This window comes from Ovis aries, chromosome 12 (genome assembly GCF_016772045.2).
Source record: "Ovis aries strain OAR_USU_Benz2616 breed Rambouillet chromosome 12, ARS-UI_Ramb_v3.0, whole genome shotgun sequence".
In the NCBI taxonomy this organism is placed as follows: domain Eukaryota; kingdom Metazoa; phylum Chordata; class Mammalia; order Artiodactyla; family Bovidae; genus Ovis; species Ovis aries.
In genome coordinates this window covers 65,076,076-65,093,155 of record NC_056065.1, presented here as the reverse complement: position 1 = coordinate 65,093,155, position 17,080 = coordinate 65,076,076, and the positions used below count along the sequence as shown (strand labels likewise).

The 17,080-nt window shown below is 44.7% G+C and overlaps 1 protein-coding gene across 2 annotated transcripts in view; it reads right to left on the bottom strand.

Annotated features, from left to right (window-relative positions):
* The window catches only part of C12H1orf21 (chromosome 12 C1orf21 homolog), a 247,069-nt gene that overhangs the window by 9,945 nt on the left and 220,044 nt on the right, over positions 1-17,080 (bottom strand). The gene's annotated exons all lie outside the window — the stretch shown is intronic.

The window sequence follows — 17,080 nt, the reverse complement described above, 5'->3', positions numbered from 1 at the left end:
AGAGTTGGACATGACTGAGCCACTTTCACTCACTTCACTTTGTATTGGTAAGGATTTATATTATTCTAGGCACAGACAAGACTCAGCCTTTCACCACATAATCACCAAATGGATGATCCATGCAGGAGACCAGTTTGTCATGAACAGGAGAAAACACAGAGAACAGTGAGCAAGACCCTTTCTCCCAGGGCCAGGGCTGCTAGCATTCCACAGCTGCATCTCCAAGCCCAGAACTTATATAAAACAGGTTACTTGAAGGTTTAAGAACGACATCCAGTTGCTGCTTTTGAACATATATTGTCCTCTCTCCAGCAGGGTATATAGTCTATGAAGGCACAGTTAGGTCTGGGATTTAAGTTCCACATGTCCCGTCACTGAGTGTCTTGGTCAAAGCACACAGTTCTGTGATCTGTAATCCCTCAGAGCATGGAAACAAGTCTCTGCCCTGCTTGTCTCACAGTGTCACTGATAAGGGTTTTGAATAAAGTCACGTATCCATACTATTTATATCTTTAACCACTTCCTTTCTTTCTTTAAGAAAAAAAAAAAAAAAGAGGAATGTATTGGAAAGATACAAGGGTATCCGAAGAACAAGAGGCTCAGTAACCGAGGTTGGAAAGGGTACATGCAGGATGACAGGGGCCTTGCCTCCTGAGGGAGGCTAATGTGACCGAGTTCATTACTTTCAGTCTGTGTCTGTTGTTTCTGATTTCCTGGAGTGACAATCACACTGACTCAACAGGACTTAGCCCTTGACCCCTGGATCACAGAGTGAACAGTGACCATCAGGCGATGCTGAAGTTTGGTGAGTACGTGTTGGGTACCATGTTTAGCACTTTTCAAGTACTATTGTGGCAGCTTATTCTGCCACCACAGCCCTAGGTGTCATGCACGGTCCCATCTCCCATTTCTCAGATGAGAAAAGCAAAGCCCAGAATGTCCCAGAAGTTTTCTAAAGTCATAAAGCTTTTACACAACATCCAGTCTTTGGCACACATGTGGTCATGCACACATCTTTAACTTTCTTATGGGTGGTATCTGGGGTTTGGTCTCTGCAAACATCCTGTGCTAATATCTTAGGGTTTTGTATAAGTGACCATAGGCCACGTCTTCTCAACAGAAGTGGGAGCCATGTCCTGACTGTCTAAAGTACTTCTCATCCAAGCCTCCCTATGACCTAGACAAGGATGGGAGAAGCGTATGGGGAGGGGTTGACCATGGCTAGGGGCAGGGCAAAAACAACTGGCTTAGCAGCAGTGGGGAGAGATGGAGCTCTTTAATTAAATTAAATTACTATTATTATTTTGGCTGTACTGTGTGGTATATATGATCTTAGTTCCCTAACTAAGGATCAAACCCACGCCCCCTGCATTGGGAACTCAGAATCTTAACCACTGGACCATCAAGGAAGTCCCAACCTCTTTCTTTTTAAATATACACTACATTTTTCAATTTGTGGGGGAAACAAGTTCCTTTAAAAATGAAACTTTCTAAATACCTACAAAAAATAAAATTTTCTAAATTTTCTAAAAAATTATAAAATTTTCTAAATACTTATTTCTAAATAAGTCTAAATAAATAGGCTTATTCCTAAACATACCTAAAACATACAGAAAATAATAAGTTGGCATACAACTATTTCTCAAATGCATGGTTTGTTTCTTTGTCACAATACTGTTCAGGAAGTAGCTCACATTCTCTTAATATTTCAGCATCATCAGAGTGCATGGCTGTACCACTTGGCTGGGTGGTCACCCTGGCTTTGTGACATTAACTCTGAGTACGTTATCTCCCTGCATCTCAATTTCCTCATTTGTAAAACAAAGATAACAACGGTTCCAACTTCACCTGGCTGCTAAAGATTAAATGAGTTAATAATAGAGTGATTCGGTCCTGCCTGGCACATAACTTTATACATGTTGTACGTGTCACACACAAATACATGTATTTGATAAGTAACATGTTGCCACATGATGAAGTCTTCAGGGCCTGTGAAAGCATGAGGGTGGTCTGTCCCCATGCTAACCGGCCACAGATGGCTTGTTCTCGTTGGATGAGTCATCACTGAGCATGCTTCTGGCTTCTTCTATCACACTACCAATTCTCACCCTTGCTCCTGGCAGAGTTTTTGAACCTGGTGTCATCTCTAGGCTTGCTCCACTTGTTGTATGAAAATGTCTCCTGGGCAGGGTGACCAATCCTGACAAAAGAAGCGTGCACTCAGCGGTCTTCTTCCAGACCCCTCCCTGGTGACGCTGCCCCAGCAGATGCCAGCTGTTGTTGGCCTTGACCACCCCGGAGACGCTCCCTGAGCCGCACGATGGGGAGCTAGGGGGTCCTCATGGACCCAGAGCATGGGAGGTTTAGTCTCCATTGTGGGAAATGGGACACACCCACAGCTATCAGAAACAACTCACTGGGCACAGAGAGCAGGCCTGTGGGTGGGTGCTGGGTGGGTGGAGGGGAAAGTGGACTCGCGGAGTTTCCATGGAGGTTTTCTGAGGGAAGGAAAGATGACTCTCCCCACGTGTATGTGGACACGCACGCTGTTATGTGACACTGGGCACATCGCTGGGCCGACATCCTGGGGATAATCATGGTCTCTGTCTCACTGCGTTGTGATCAGGATCAAAGGGGAAAAATATAGTATCTAGCAGGTGGTCAATAACTATCGGCTGCTTCTGTTATTACTACTGTTGCTGCTGAACCCCGTGTTTGTTCAGGCTGTGGCAGGAGATTAGGGACCACCTTCCCTGTGGCTGATGGGGGGTGTGAACTGTCATCACAAATGGTAATCTGCCAGGTGTCGGGGAACCCTTCCTCCCACCTCAGCCTTGCACCCCAGATGGACGAGAACTCATGCGCTCCAATAAAGCTTCTATGGCAGACACCTAGGTCTGTTCCCTTCTTATGAAGCCTCGATCAGAGCAAAGGCCCAGCTGGGCAATGTGGGGTTCAGAGGGCACCTCATCCACAAGGAAGGACTTGGATGCAATGATAGGCAGACAGACAGACACACACACACACACATGAACTAGTGTACTCAATGATAAAGCAGTCTCCAGCTCTGTACATGAGTTACAGGGTTACGCAGACGGAGTGTTTCAGACCCTCCAAGAATACTGTTACCATAAGAAAGTGCCCTCTTTTAAGGGGTAGAGGGAAAAAAGGATTATTATGACGTTATATGAAATCATGTATGTGACATTTTGAAAATTGCAAAGCACTTTAGAATTTAAAGAATCTATCATTCTATGCAAAAAAGAATGTGCCCCCTTTGGAGAGACAAATCTCTGTAAACCCTCTGTGTCAACCCCGAGCAGCAACTTTCATTTTCCTAGCATTTGCTCCTCTGAAATTATTATTATGACTATGAGAAGGAGAAAGAAAATGGCATCAGCTGCTTTGCAGACACTATTTCATTGGTGATTCACACCAACCCTGCAAAGTAAGTAGGAGTCCTGCACGCTGTTACTTGTGGGGAAATCTCAGCGAAGCCCAGAATCCTTGCCTCTTTCGTTAATGACTGTAGTGAGTGGATGACTCAGTTAAATTCAAATCAGTTTTATTTTTGTTATTTTCACCTGTCAGCAGTTCTGAGAACCAATTATTTTATGAATAGAAAACTTGGAAATCAAAAACATGGAGAGTAAGCGCTCCCATATGGCCAAGTGTCATTTTAAGGGGAACCTGAGAAAACTTATGGAGGCAGCCCCATCTCAGCATCACATGGGACCCCACCTGCACACCGGCTTTACCGGGCAAGATAGGGAGCTTGTTACTGTAATGTGACTTCACATCTCACTTAAAGTTTTAAAGAACTGTGCTAAAAAGAGAACCTTAAAACCTTCAGCTGTCGGAGACAGGAAGCAGGAGTGAGCTGGGTGTGTGAGCTATACAGCAATTCTCTCAGCCCAAAGCATGCCGTTTCCCCTCAAAAATGGAAGTCTTTGTAGAGACACTTTATGCAGCCAGAATTAGGGGCTGGTAGACACAATTCTGCCCTTGTGCAAAGGATACAGTGAAAGCTACAGAGTCAGGTCCCCACGAGGCCCCCACAGCGTGAAGAATGGAAGCTCACGATGATGCTGACAAGGAGGGGTTGTTTGAAAAAGCAGAGGGGCATGTGGTGCAGATTCAAAAAAATCTTAAGGAGGTTTTGCCTACCATGGCTCAGATGGTAAAGAATCTGCCTTCAGTTGCAGGAGACCCAGGTTCGATCCCTGGGTCGGGAGGATCCCATGCAGAAGTGGATGTGGCTACCCACTGCAGTATTCTTGCCTGCAGAATTCCATGGGCAGAGGAGCCTGGTGGGCTACAGTCCACAGGGTTGCAGAGTCAGACACGACTGAGCAACTAACACTTTCCCTGACCACACCCTTACTCTGTGTATTTTCCATGTCCTCTTCAATTGTCTGCATGATTTTCTTGGAAACTGGAAGTTTATGTCAACTCCTACATTCCTAAGGTTCTAGGATAAGGATTTTCTACTTGTTGAAAGGTCTAGGCTTTCAATTAGCAATATTACAGTGTAGTGAAGGAAAGGGCATTGTCATGATGCTATATTCTGCTAGTTTAAAGAGGACCAGCTCAGAGACTGACTTCAAATAAAGGAATTATTCCTCCTAAGTGTCTACTGTACTTTTTCTCCTCAAGTTAAGTAGGCAAATAGGCTAGGGCTGGCTGTCAAGTTTCCAGTATGAGTTTATCCCAGAAGCCTCTAGTTCTTCTCTATAGACGTGTGTGCATTTGGTCTAATCTGTACACACTGAGCATGTAACAGATAGCTGTGAACTGAGTATTTCCCCAGTGGGGCAGTCTGGACCAAGATGAAAGTTCCCAAGAGGAAGCAGTGAGCTCGTTTTCCCATCTGTAACACGGGAACAGGAGGACCTAGCTTGCAGTGCTGTTGTGAGACTTAGCAGTCATTACACATAGGTGATCAGCAAAGCTTGGCACATGGGAATTAAATTATAGCTCTTATGATGATACTGAAAAATGAGATCAGCAGATCCAACTGTTAATAAACTGAGTATGTGAGAAACTGGGCTCACCGTTGGATTGCTTCTCAGCATTCAGGGCCTCACACAAGTGGCGCCTCAGGGCCTGGGTGCTATTCCTTTCTTCTCCTTTCTGGCTGATTCCTCCTGCCCTCAGACTCCATCCGTTACTTTGCTTTGTTTAGTGAAAGTTGCTCGGTGGTGTCCAACTCTTTGCGACCCCATGGGCTATACAGTCCATGGAATTCTCCAGGCCAGAATACTGGACTGGGTAGCCTTTCCCTTTTCCAGGGGATCTTCCCAACCCAGGGATCAAACCCAGGTCTCCCACATTACAGGCAGATTCTTTACCAGCTGAGCCACAAGGGAAGCCCAAGAATACTGGAGTGGGTAGCCTATCCCTTCTCCAGTAGATCTTCCTGACCCAGGAATCGAACCAGGGTCTCCTGCATTGCAGGCAGATTCTTCACCAACTGAGCTATCAGAGAAGCCCCTGCTTTGTTTAGACCTCTGCTCAAATGTCACCTCATTGTCTTCACTGAGCTTGTAACATAAAACAGCTCTTCTTACTCTGCTTCATTTTTACTTATATTACCTATCTTTACCTGACGTTAGGAATAAATGAATTTGTTTCTTTACTGACTGTCTTCCCCTTGAAGAGAAGTATCTGTTTTCTGCCCTGCTGCATCCCCAGGGCTTAGATAAGCGCCAGTGACATATTAGATGCTCAATAAATATTTGTTGAATAAATGAAAGCAGGAATAGTATCTAGAGAGATCTGAGATTCTGGAGTTGGAAAAGGACCTGGAGGTCTTCCTCTCTGACCTCGCACCTAACATGGAACAGATCTCCAATGACCACATTATGGGCAGGGAGCCTCCTCTTTTTCACTGGAATATGTCAGATACTTTCCCAAGCTGCCCATGAAAGTGTTCAAGAGCTGAGCCCAAACGCTGCCTCCCTGTAACTCCCACAGAATGGCGGACTCGGGGCCTTAGCAACGGGAGGCTGGGTCCTCCCAGACTGAGAGCATCCCCTGGTCCATTACCAGAAAGTAACAAGGCTTCCTCCCAGGTCTCCCTCTCCTGCGTATGTGTCAGCTTTCTCTTTCTCTTAGTGCACCCATCAAAAAAACCACTGGCCCAGAATCAGATATCCTAGTTATACAGCCTAAAATAGGTAAGAATTAAGCATTTGACAAAGGAGGTCACCAGAAGTGACAGATTCCAAGAGAAACAATGTGTTAATTCTTAACAAGACAAAACAGAACATGAAACTGAACTTCTGTCAAAGCTCTTGAGAGGGAAATAACTCTCAGCCTCAAAGGCATGGACAAAGATCACAAAGAAAAACAAAAAGATGGACATATTTGATCATGTAAAAACGAACCTTTGCATATATCAAAAAAGAATAAAATAAGAAGGCAAACCTCAGTGGGGAAAATACCAGCAGCATACAATATGTAAATGACAAGTTATATGAGAAACTCATACCAATAAAAAATTAACCTAAGAGGATCTCAGTTAGAGGGAAGGGCACAAAGTGGAAATCCATTCAGAACAAATTAAGTCCGTAAACACACAAATAAAAGAATGGTCTGTTTCTGTCATCAAAAAATACAAAGGAAAACATAGATAGCTACTATTTAAAAATTCTTGAGAGCGCACAATGAAATGCAACTCTATAGCCTTGTAAAATGGTATGGCTGCTTTGGAAAGTAGTTTGTAATATGTGTTATGATTCATAAAATTATTCAAACCCTTATTACAGCAATCATTGCTATTGTTAATTAATAGCAATGATAAAACCTAGACACATTAAAAAAAATATATATACAGATTGGTTCCCTGGGGCTGGAGGTAGGACAGAGGACTGGCTGTAAGCAGGCAGGAGGGATCTTACTGATGTGAAGGAAATGTTCTAAAACTGAGTTGTACTGATGGTCACACAGTTTAGTAAATTTACTAAAACTCAAAGGGCTTCCCTAGCAGCTCAGACGGTAGTCTGCCTGCAGTTCAGGAGACCTGGGTTCGATCCCTCGGTTGGGAAGGTCCCTTGGAGGACGGCATGGCAACCCATTCCACTATTCTTGTCTGGAGAATCCCCATGGACAAAGAAGCCTGATGGGCTGCAGTCCATGTGGTCGCAGAGTCGACACGACTGAGCCACTAAGCACAGCACAGCAAGAGAAGGCTGAGGAGGAGGGAGTATGAGAGCGAAGCCCCTGCCTTCACTTAGTAGCTACTTAGTCTTACGATCATGTTCCAACATCATCAAGTAAGAGCTCTAGGGAGACTTAGTCTTTTCCCCTCTCGGTGGTCCTTCCATCCCACCACCACGCCTTATAGTTATTGTAGCCCAAATGTTTGTTTCCCTTACTACAGGCTGCAGAACAGTGCATGTCCCTTATTCATCTTTGATTTTTATCTTGCTGATAAAGTAACAGACTTCACTGGGAAGCGGCGCCTGGGGAGAGCAGCAGAGTACGGGAACCTAGGAGAACTGCACTCTCATCTTCGTCCTTTTGAACAGTTCACGGAATCCTTGTGCAGTTCAGAGGAGTCTGCTTTAACAAGGCTCAGTTTTGTGTAGAAACATGCGTTGTTAGGGCTTCCCTGGTAGCTCCTATGGTAAAGAATCCGCCCGCAGAGCAGGAAACCCTGGTTTGATTCTTGGGTTGGGAAGATCCCCTGGAGGAGGGCATGGCAGCCCACTCCAGTATTCTTGCCTGGAGAATCCCATGGACAGAGGAGCCTGGCGGGCTACAGTCCATGGGGGTCACAAAGAGTTGGACATGATTGTAGCAACTTGGCATAGCACCGCACATGCGTTGCTGAGCTCATCATAAAGCAGGCTACCTGACAACGGAAGAATTCCTCCTCCTCTCCCCATGCCTCTCTGAAGGACTCTGGGAACCTCTGTAGGTTTCTGGCCTGTGCACTATGTTAACTCTCTTACCTCCTGCCTGCTCCCTTTATGTGATTCATCTTCCTCCTCTCTCTTCCTAATCGTGGGCTTACTGAGTTTCTGTTCCTTGACTCAGTCATCCTTCTTGGGGAGCCTTCTACCCTGCACTGGGGGATGGTCTGGCTTTCTGGGCACTAAAGAATGTCTTGATTAATGAAACACAATTGCCCCAGCTGTATTGTGGTGCAGAATTTAATGGGCCATCCTGATTCTCTGTCCATCAAATACCTTTTCCCACCAACATTTTCCCATGTATCACCATCTAGCAGCAACTTTGAATCTAAGTTTCTGTGGGAATCTTGACATCTAAGCTCCGTCCTTGAACCAAGAATGCAGGGCCATGAAAGCTGCATTCCACAGCTTGAGCATCTGTGAACTACCAGCCAGAATCCAGAACAAAGATGATGTGGAGGAGACGGGAAAAGGGTGGAAAAGTGAAACGCGGGCCACCCCCAGGGGCTGCTGTTCACTCCTCCTCCTGTAGGGCTGTGGGCCAGGAGCAGATGCCCCCACAACCCCCCACCTCTTTCTTGGGGCTGCAAGTGTCAGAGCCTCTTCAACCAGGGAGTGTTTCAGCAGCATTTTCGTTTACAGCCCAACAGCAATTTATAACAAGTTTTGAGGTAATGCCGAAGAAAAGCAGACATAATTAGCTGCGCTGTTCAAGTCTCCTCCCCCGGCTTATTTCATTAGAAAAATCAATCGAGGCATTAATGGCCATGCCTGTCTCTAATGAGCTTTATTCTAATTAGACTTGCGCGTTATTATTTCAGTTGGAAAAAGATCTCGTTAGTAATGAATGGGAGGAGTATGACAGCCTCTGACTGCTTCTTTGACCATATATAGGAATGATTACCATGATAACAAGCACAGTGACAAGAATCCTAGCAGACTGACCTTTTCATTTCCAAGAGAGAATGTATTAACTAAACAGCTTTAAAACCCCCATGAAGTGTTTATTGGGCTTCCCAAGAGGCTCAGTGGTAAAGAATCCACCTGCCAATGCAGAAGTCTCAGGAGACTCGGGTTTGATCCCTGGGTCAGGAAGATCCCCTGAAATGGCAACCCACTCCAGAATTCCTGTCTGGGAAATCCTAGGATCAGAGGAGCCTGGTGGGTTACAGTCCATGGAGTTACGAAGAGTTGGACACGACTGAGCGACTGAGCAAGCACACGTGAAGTGTTTCTTAAACCCAGATCTTCATTCTACTGGCAAAAAGGAGGATATTTTAGAAACTGTAAGGGACCTATTTCTCAAGTTTTGTTGGATGTTGGCACTCAGGTGACGTCAATGACGTTCTTTTCCCCATGAGGAGGTGAGCAAGGCTGAGGACAGAGAAAAGCAAGGATACAGGACTCGGGATGCCATGTCCCTCGGCCGTGTCTTAAGCCAGGGATTGGAGACTTTCTCTGTGAAGGGCCAAACAGTAAATATTCTAGGCTTTGCATTCCAAAGGGTCTCTGATGCAACTCTACAGCAGCTATAAGCATGAAGGCAGCCATAAATGCAAAAGAAGATAAAAGTAAAAGAAACAGCATGGTTGTGTTCCAATAAAACTTTATTTGTAGACACTGAAGTTGGAACTTCACATAATGTTTCACATATCAGAAAACATTATTCTGCATTTTGTTCCCCTCATCCATTTAAACACATAAACCCACGCTTGTCTGGTGGGCTAGATTTGGCCCATAGGCTGTATTCTGCCCACTCTTGTCACAGAAAATACAATTATCATCAGTGGGTTCAGAGGCCCTCTTCCTAAGAGCTCAAACAGCAGATACGATTTTCATTTTAAGAAAGATTTCTCTCCAGATGGGGCCAGACTTCTCCAAAAGGCCATTTTATAAAATTGTTCTTATTTTATAAGAAAACCATCAATCAAAATTGAAATTAAATTAAAAAATTTTGTTGGAAACCTATCTTCCTAATAAATCAGAACGCCTTCAAAGTTTCACTTAAATCTCTGACCATATGTGTGCCATTTTTATATAGTTTCAGTCCTATGATAAGACACAACTAAAATTTTTTTTCACCTAATATTATAACAATTTCCCCGGTTATACTAGATTCCTCACAATGATAAAAAGAAACACTATAAAAATTTGTGGTATTTTTGCAGAAGATTTCCAGGTCACTTGATGGATTTAATTCAAAGAGATGTCTTCAATTAGTTTATTCACAGTATTCTTGCCTAGAGAATCCCAGGGATAGGGGCCTGGTGGGCTGCTGTCTAAGGGGTTGCACAGAGTCGGACATGGCTGATGTGACTTAGCAGCAGCAGCAGCAGGTATTAAGAGTTAAGATTTCAATACCACCCCCTCGCCCCTCGCCAGGGGAAGGTACTTGGTGGACTGGAGCCTCATGGGTTCCCCCTAGGATTCACTTCCTGTAGGACACGAAGCCTCATACATCTCCTTTAAGACTCACTTCCTTCAGGACAATGGCTTTAGCAAGTCTGGGATTTCAACCCATATGCCTTAAATTTTTTTAAATTTTATTTATTTGACTGTACTGGGTCTTAGCTGCAGCACATGGGGTCTTCTGTCTTCGTTGAGGCATGCAGAATCTTTAGTTGTGGCATGGCATGTGGAATCTAGTTCCTGACCAGGGATAGAACCTCCCTGCATCAGGAGCAGAGCCTTAGCCACTGGGCCCCGATATATCTCTTGAAAAACATGTGCCTTCCAGACAAACTTTAGAGCTCTTTGTTCTGAAAAAATTGCTTATACCCTAGAATTTGTTTTGAACATGGCTAGAGGTTTGGGGAGCTAAGCACATACCTCCTTTCCTTACAGTTTTTAACTGAGAGCAGTTGGTCAATGAGAATCAGAGTTCTTGCTGGATTAGAGAACCCAGCAACCTCTCCTTATCCCCTCACCTACCTCCCATCCCCCACCGAGGCCTAATGGATGATGACTGGCCCACCCAGTCACAGATGGAGAGAGTGGAGAATGTTGGGTTTGACCCTCTTCCTGCTCCATGGGCTAGCCAACCAGAGACAGGAGAGTGTGATAATCTGGTTCCTTTCCTTCCTCCCTACACAGAGGGGTGAGGAAAGGCATAGGAAGCACATGCATTTGGCCAGGAAGAGGACTGCAGCTACGAATGGGAGGTCCCTGCCCGCAGAAGGCACAGGGCAGTGAACGAGCCAGATACGAGGGAGAGAAGGCCCAGAGCGCAGCGAGGAGTGGGTGTCCTGGGCCCACGGCTGGGGAGAACACGTTCTAACCTTCTGTTAGGCCTTCTGCTAGGTTTGAGGGAAACAAAGATGAACGAGGTCCAGTGTTCATCCTTAGGGTACCATCTATGTAATGCTTCGAGTCCTTTTCGAGATTCTTAAATAAAACATCAGCAGTCCCCGAGTGTTCTCTGCATGGTGAAAGCAATGTCCCCTGGCTGCTAAAGGTGAAGAGTGGAAAAGCCATGGGGAGGAAGGGAAACAGACAGCCGAGGAAGAGGATGGGAAGGAGAAGCCAAAAGGGAACAAGGCAAGAAAATGACTCAAGCCTGTGTCACTGTCTCCCTGCTGAGTGGCTTCTCGGGCGGTCTTCCCTTGCACGCCCAGCAACATGGCACCGTTCACCAGCTGTGCCCCATGTTGCCGCTGAGTTCAGAGCACCGTCAGCCTCACCGCATTCATAAAAAAGGCATGGGTTTTGTCTGCATTCTTGTACTCCCTTGTTCTGGAACCTGCACTCATCTCTCCTTTGCTACTCCCTCAGGTTTCAGGCTGATAGAACCTCGAGAAGTCTCTGAAAATCAAGCCCTCCAGAAAAAAAGAGAGAGAGTGGAGACTGGTTGTGCCGTATTTCTTCTAGGCTCGCTGCCCGCTTTATTTTCCTTGGCCGCGTCCCTCATGACTAGTAGCTACCTGGGATGCTGGGGAACAAGGGGGTCCTCAAAGCCCACGGTGTGTATACACATCACCAGTGGTTCCTGCGCCATGTTACCACCGTGACTAAGCGGGTGGCGTGAGTGGTAAAGAACCCGCTGCCAGTGCAGGAGATGGAAGAGACGCAGGTCGATCCCTGGGTGGGGAAGATCCCCTGGAGGAGGAAATGGCAACCCACTCGAGAATCTTGCCTGGAGAATCCCACGGACAGAGGAGCCTGGCGGGCTATAGTCCATGGGGTCGCAAAGAGTCAGACACGACTGAAGCGACAGCACACAGGCACGTATGTGGTACATTTCAAGTTGAATTCAAGTAAGAAGTCACCTGCATTAAGCTATGCAGTAGGGAGAGAAACAAAACAGGGCTGAGCCACGTCCTTACCGTCGTAGTCACAGCTTTAATTTGGCCGATGAATGAGGCAAGATGCATACAGGGCAGAGAGTAGGCGAGGCGGGGGATGAAGGGAAAGGAGACATAGGAATGGTTTGGTAATTAGCAAGAGCAGGGCCCTGTTGTGTTTCCTGTGGAGCAAGGAACTGTTTAATGCAACGATATCGATAGCCCAGCCCACTTCTAAAATATTCAGGCCGCCAAGAGCCATCTCTTCGCCAGTGCTGAAGGTCCAGGTTGTTAGCAAAATTGGCAAGCTGGGTGGGAGGGACAAGCTATGACTTCATCTGTACACATGGGCCAGGCCGGGTGACATTGTTGAGGATTTGATAAAACAGTCCCAATGTTTCTCATCACTGTTGGCCCTGAGGAAACCTTTAAATGCACCAGCTGAAAGTAAAACCTATCATCACCTGCAGGTGCCAGGCATTATCTTCGATCTATAGCAGCTCTGAGGTTAAACTCTCTACTACAGGAAGAGTTTATACATAGAACCCCAAATCACAGTTCATAATTACACACAAGTCAGTCTCTTCACCAGATGGAAAGCAAACACCTTTTGATCTGCGACACACTGATTCATAACGGAGTTCTGACATATTAAGAAAAGGAGCCCTTGAAATAAATTTAGAAATGCAGACTTATCATGATCTTTCTCACCAACTAGTTCTGAGGTCAAGGCACTCAGGCCATTTCCGGAACCCAAACATTTTCTGAGTATAAATGATTTTGCAATAAATGTAGAGGTCTACAGATAAACATCTTTAAAAATCAGCTGATTTAAAATCCACCCGCTGCTCTTTCTTAGACATTTCCTCAAAATGTCACATTGAATAATTCTGGTCAACAGAGGCAGAGTCTTAAAATTGTACAGGAATACGTGAAGTACAGTGGCACACGGATGGCTCACGCATGTGCGGGGGTGGTGAAGTACTATGAGCTATTTTCAAAGAGAAGGGAGATGAGAGAGGAAGCAGACAGGGTTGTGTTGGAGTTGATCTGTGCTTGGTTTCCTAATTTTAAGTCAGAGATACACATGAATAAGACGAGATGCTGATGAGACTCATGGGTGCTCATGCGTGTCATTGGGCCCTGGATCTGAGCAAAGCATACCAGTAAAATGCACAGGTTTTTTGCTTGGGGACCAAGGACAGGCTCCAGCGAGGTATAAATTCTAAAGTTTTACTTCAGAATGTTGTGTATATGATAGCATGTGCCTTTTTATAGGGAGTGTTTTTATAACTTTAACAAAATTCCCAAAAGATGCCCATGATGCAAAGCTTAAGATGCCTTGCATGCGGAAAACTAACGAGATGGAAATAGCTCTGTGCCGAGGAGACATTCTTTATTTAATATTCAGGGTTCTCTTTCAGAAGGCAAAAGATTTCCCAGTCATTGGCTGCTGTTCTTAAATCTTCCTAAAGCAAAATATAAATCCCTGTGTTTGCCTGGAAAAGATACTCTTAAGGCAGATACTTTAAAAATGTATTTACTTTTTCTTCTTCTTACAAGTAAATTTAAATGTATTTTAGAAAGCGTATATTAAAATCTGATGTGATCTGTCTTTGGTATCATATTCAAAATCTCCTCCACAGGGCCACATTTTAATAATCTAGATCTCTTCTTTCTCCTCTGATTATACTGAAAGACAAGTTTAAAATATTATCTTCCTCTGCAGTGAACCGTCATTTTCTTTAAGATGCAATACTAGGCAAATGTCATCACTTTACATAAGATTCAGGAGCCTGCGAATTGTCAGGCACAACTACAGTTTGTCACAGAATAACAGGTAAGTACTTGTAAAAAATAATGAGGTAAAGATAAATGAGGTGCTCTCATTTTTCACAGGATTTTTACTTTCCAAAAGGAAAAGGAAATGTAGATCAGAGGTTATAATGCTCCTGTGAACTCTCAATGGAGAAGGCAATGGCAACCCACTCCAGTACTCTTGCCTGAAGATCCCATGGATGGAGGAGCCTGGTAGGCTGCAGTCCATGGGGTCTCGAAGAGTCGGACATGACTGAGCGACTTCACTTTCACTTTTCACTTTCATGCATTGGAGAAGGAAATGGCACCCCGCTCCAGTGTTCTTGCCTGGAGAATCCCAGGGACGGGGGAGCCTGGTGGGCTGCCGTCTCTGGGGTCGCACAGAGTCGGACATGACTGAAGCGACTTAGCAGCAGCAGAACTCTCATTGCTCCCCTGATAAAAATCTCTCCCGTGGTCATCTTCAGATGCAGCTCAGTGCCTTCGCTTTCCTCATGCCAGCAGAGTGAAATGGTGTCAAGTGGCCAAAGATGTCCCAACTGCCTGCTTCACAGACCTCAAGTTTCAGCACTTGACTCCTGAAACGTCTGCATTCAATAAAGGAACATCTGATTCATGGTGATACTGGAGGTGGGGGTGCTGGATGAAGGACTCCTCCAGGGTTAAAGTAATTACCTTTTCAAAGACATTTACTTTTAGAACTGAGCTCCTCAAGGCAAGGGACTGCTTCCTACTTATTTTGTATCCCCCGTTTCCTGTTTTTCTGTCCTGAGTCATCGCATAATGCCTGGTACTCATAAGTGCTAAATAATTAATTCATTTTTGCTACTTGCTTTTCTTTGCCACCGGTAACTTCTTACAACACTGCTTGCCCAGTTGGGGTGCAAAAGTAAACTGCAGCTCAGCACCATGATTCTTTCTGAAGTAGTGTGTGTGTGTGTGTTTGTGTGTGTGTGCGTGCGTGCGCGCGTGCGCACGCGCGCTCAGTTGTGTCCGACTCTGCGACCCCATGTAGCCTGCCAGGGTCCTTGTCCATGGGATTTTCTGGGCGAGAATACTGGAGTGGGTTGCCATTTCCTCCTCCAGGGCATCTGCCTGATCCACGTCTCTTGCATCTCCTGCATTGGCAGGTGGATACTTTACCACTATGCCACTCGGGAAGTAGAGTCATCCATACTAAATTTCACAATAAATATTATCTTATATCAATGGTACTTTTGCATATACCTTGAGGAGACAGAGCAGAGATTTCTTTTGGTATGGAGAGGAGAGCTCAAAGGTATCATGCCCTGGAGACATTCAATAAATACAAAGGATGAATCAAGGAAGGGCAGGTTTAAATCACTACAGATTCACTCAGCTTTGCTTCTGAACAATTTAAGGAAGAAAAAAGGAATCCAGAGAAAAATTAAGTCTCAAAAATCAAGGCCTTTCAGAATGACTCCAATTTTCAGGATGAGTTTAATTTTTTAAGTCAACCCTATAAAACAAACAACGGTAGTGCTAGTGAAGATGATGGAATTCCAGCTGAACTATTTAAAATCCAAAAAGATGATGCGGTTAAAGTGCTGCACTCAATATGTCAGCAAATTTGGAAAACTCAGCAGGGACCACAGGACTGGAAAAGGTCAGTTTTCATTCCAATCTCAAAGAAGGGCAATGACAAAGAATGTTCAAACTACTGGATAATCGCACTCATTTCCCATGCTAGTAAGGTTATGCTCAAAATCCTTCAAGCTAGGCTTCAATACTATGTGAACTGAGAACTCCCAAATGTACAAGCTGGATTTAGAAAAGGCAGAGGAACCAAAGATCAAATTGCCAACATTTGTTGGATCATAGAGAAAGCAAGGGAATTCCAGAAAAACATTTACTTCTGCTTCATTGACTACACTAAAATCTTTGACTATGTAGATCACAACAAACTGCGGAAGATTCTTAAAGTGATGGGAATACTAGACCACCTTACCTGTCTCCTGAGAAACCTGTATGTGTGTCAAGAAGCAACAGTTAGAACTGGACATGGAACAACTGACTGGTTCAAAACTGGGAAAGGAGTACCTCAAGGTGGTATATTGTCACCCTGTTTATTTAACTTCTATGCAGAATACATCATGTGAAATGCTGGGCTGGATGAATCACAAGCTGGAATCAAGATTGCCGGGAGAAATATCAACCTCAGATATGAAGATACCACCACTCTAATGGCAGAAAGTGAAGAGGAACTGAACTGAAGAGCATCTTGATGAGGGTGAAAGAGGTGAGTGAAAAAGCTGGCTAGAAAATCAATATTCAAAAAACTAAGATCATGGCATCTGGGCCCATCACTTCTGGGCAAATAAATTTGGAAAAAGTACAAGCAATGACAAGTTTTATTTTCTTGGGCTCCAAAATCACTGCAGATGGTGACAGCAGACTTGAAATTACAAGACGCTTGCTCCTTGGAAGAAAAGCCATGGCAAACCTAGATAATGTATTAAAAAGCAGAGACATTACTTTGCTGACAAGGTCCATCTTGTCAAAGCTATGGTTTTTCCAGTGGTCATGTATGGATGTGAGAGTTGGACCATAAAGAAGACTGAGTGCGGAAGAATTGATGCTTTTGAACTGTGGTGCTGGAGAAGACTCTTTAGAGTCCTTGGACTGCAAGGAGATCCAACCAGTCAATCCTAAAGGAAATCAACCCTGAATATTTATTAGAAGGACCATGGCTACAGCTGAGGCTCCAGTGCTTTGGCCATCTGATGAGCTGAGCTGATTTACTGGAAAAGAGCCTGATGCTGGGAAAGATTCAAGGCAAAAGGAGAAGGGAGTGACAGAGGATGAGATGGTTGGATGGCATCACCGACTCAATGGACATGAGTCTGAGCAAATGCTGGGAGATAGTGAAGGACAGGGACGCGGAAGTTCATGGGGTTGCAAAGAACTGAATACAACTTAGTGACTGAACACCACCACAAAACCTAAAGAATAGTTTTGAATTGCATTTATGGTTGTCCACATGCTAGTTGGAGCAAAGAAATATTCAGCAATGGTAAAGAGTCAGCAAAATAGTTCACAAGA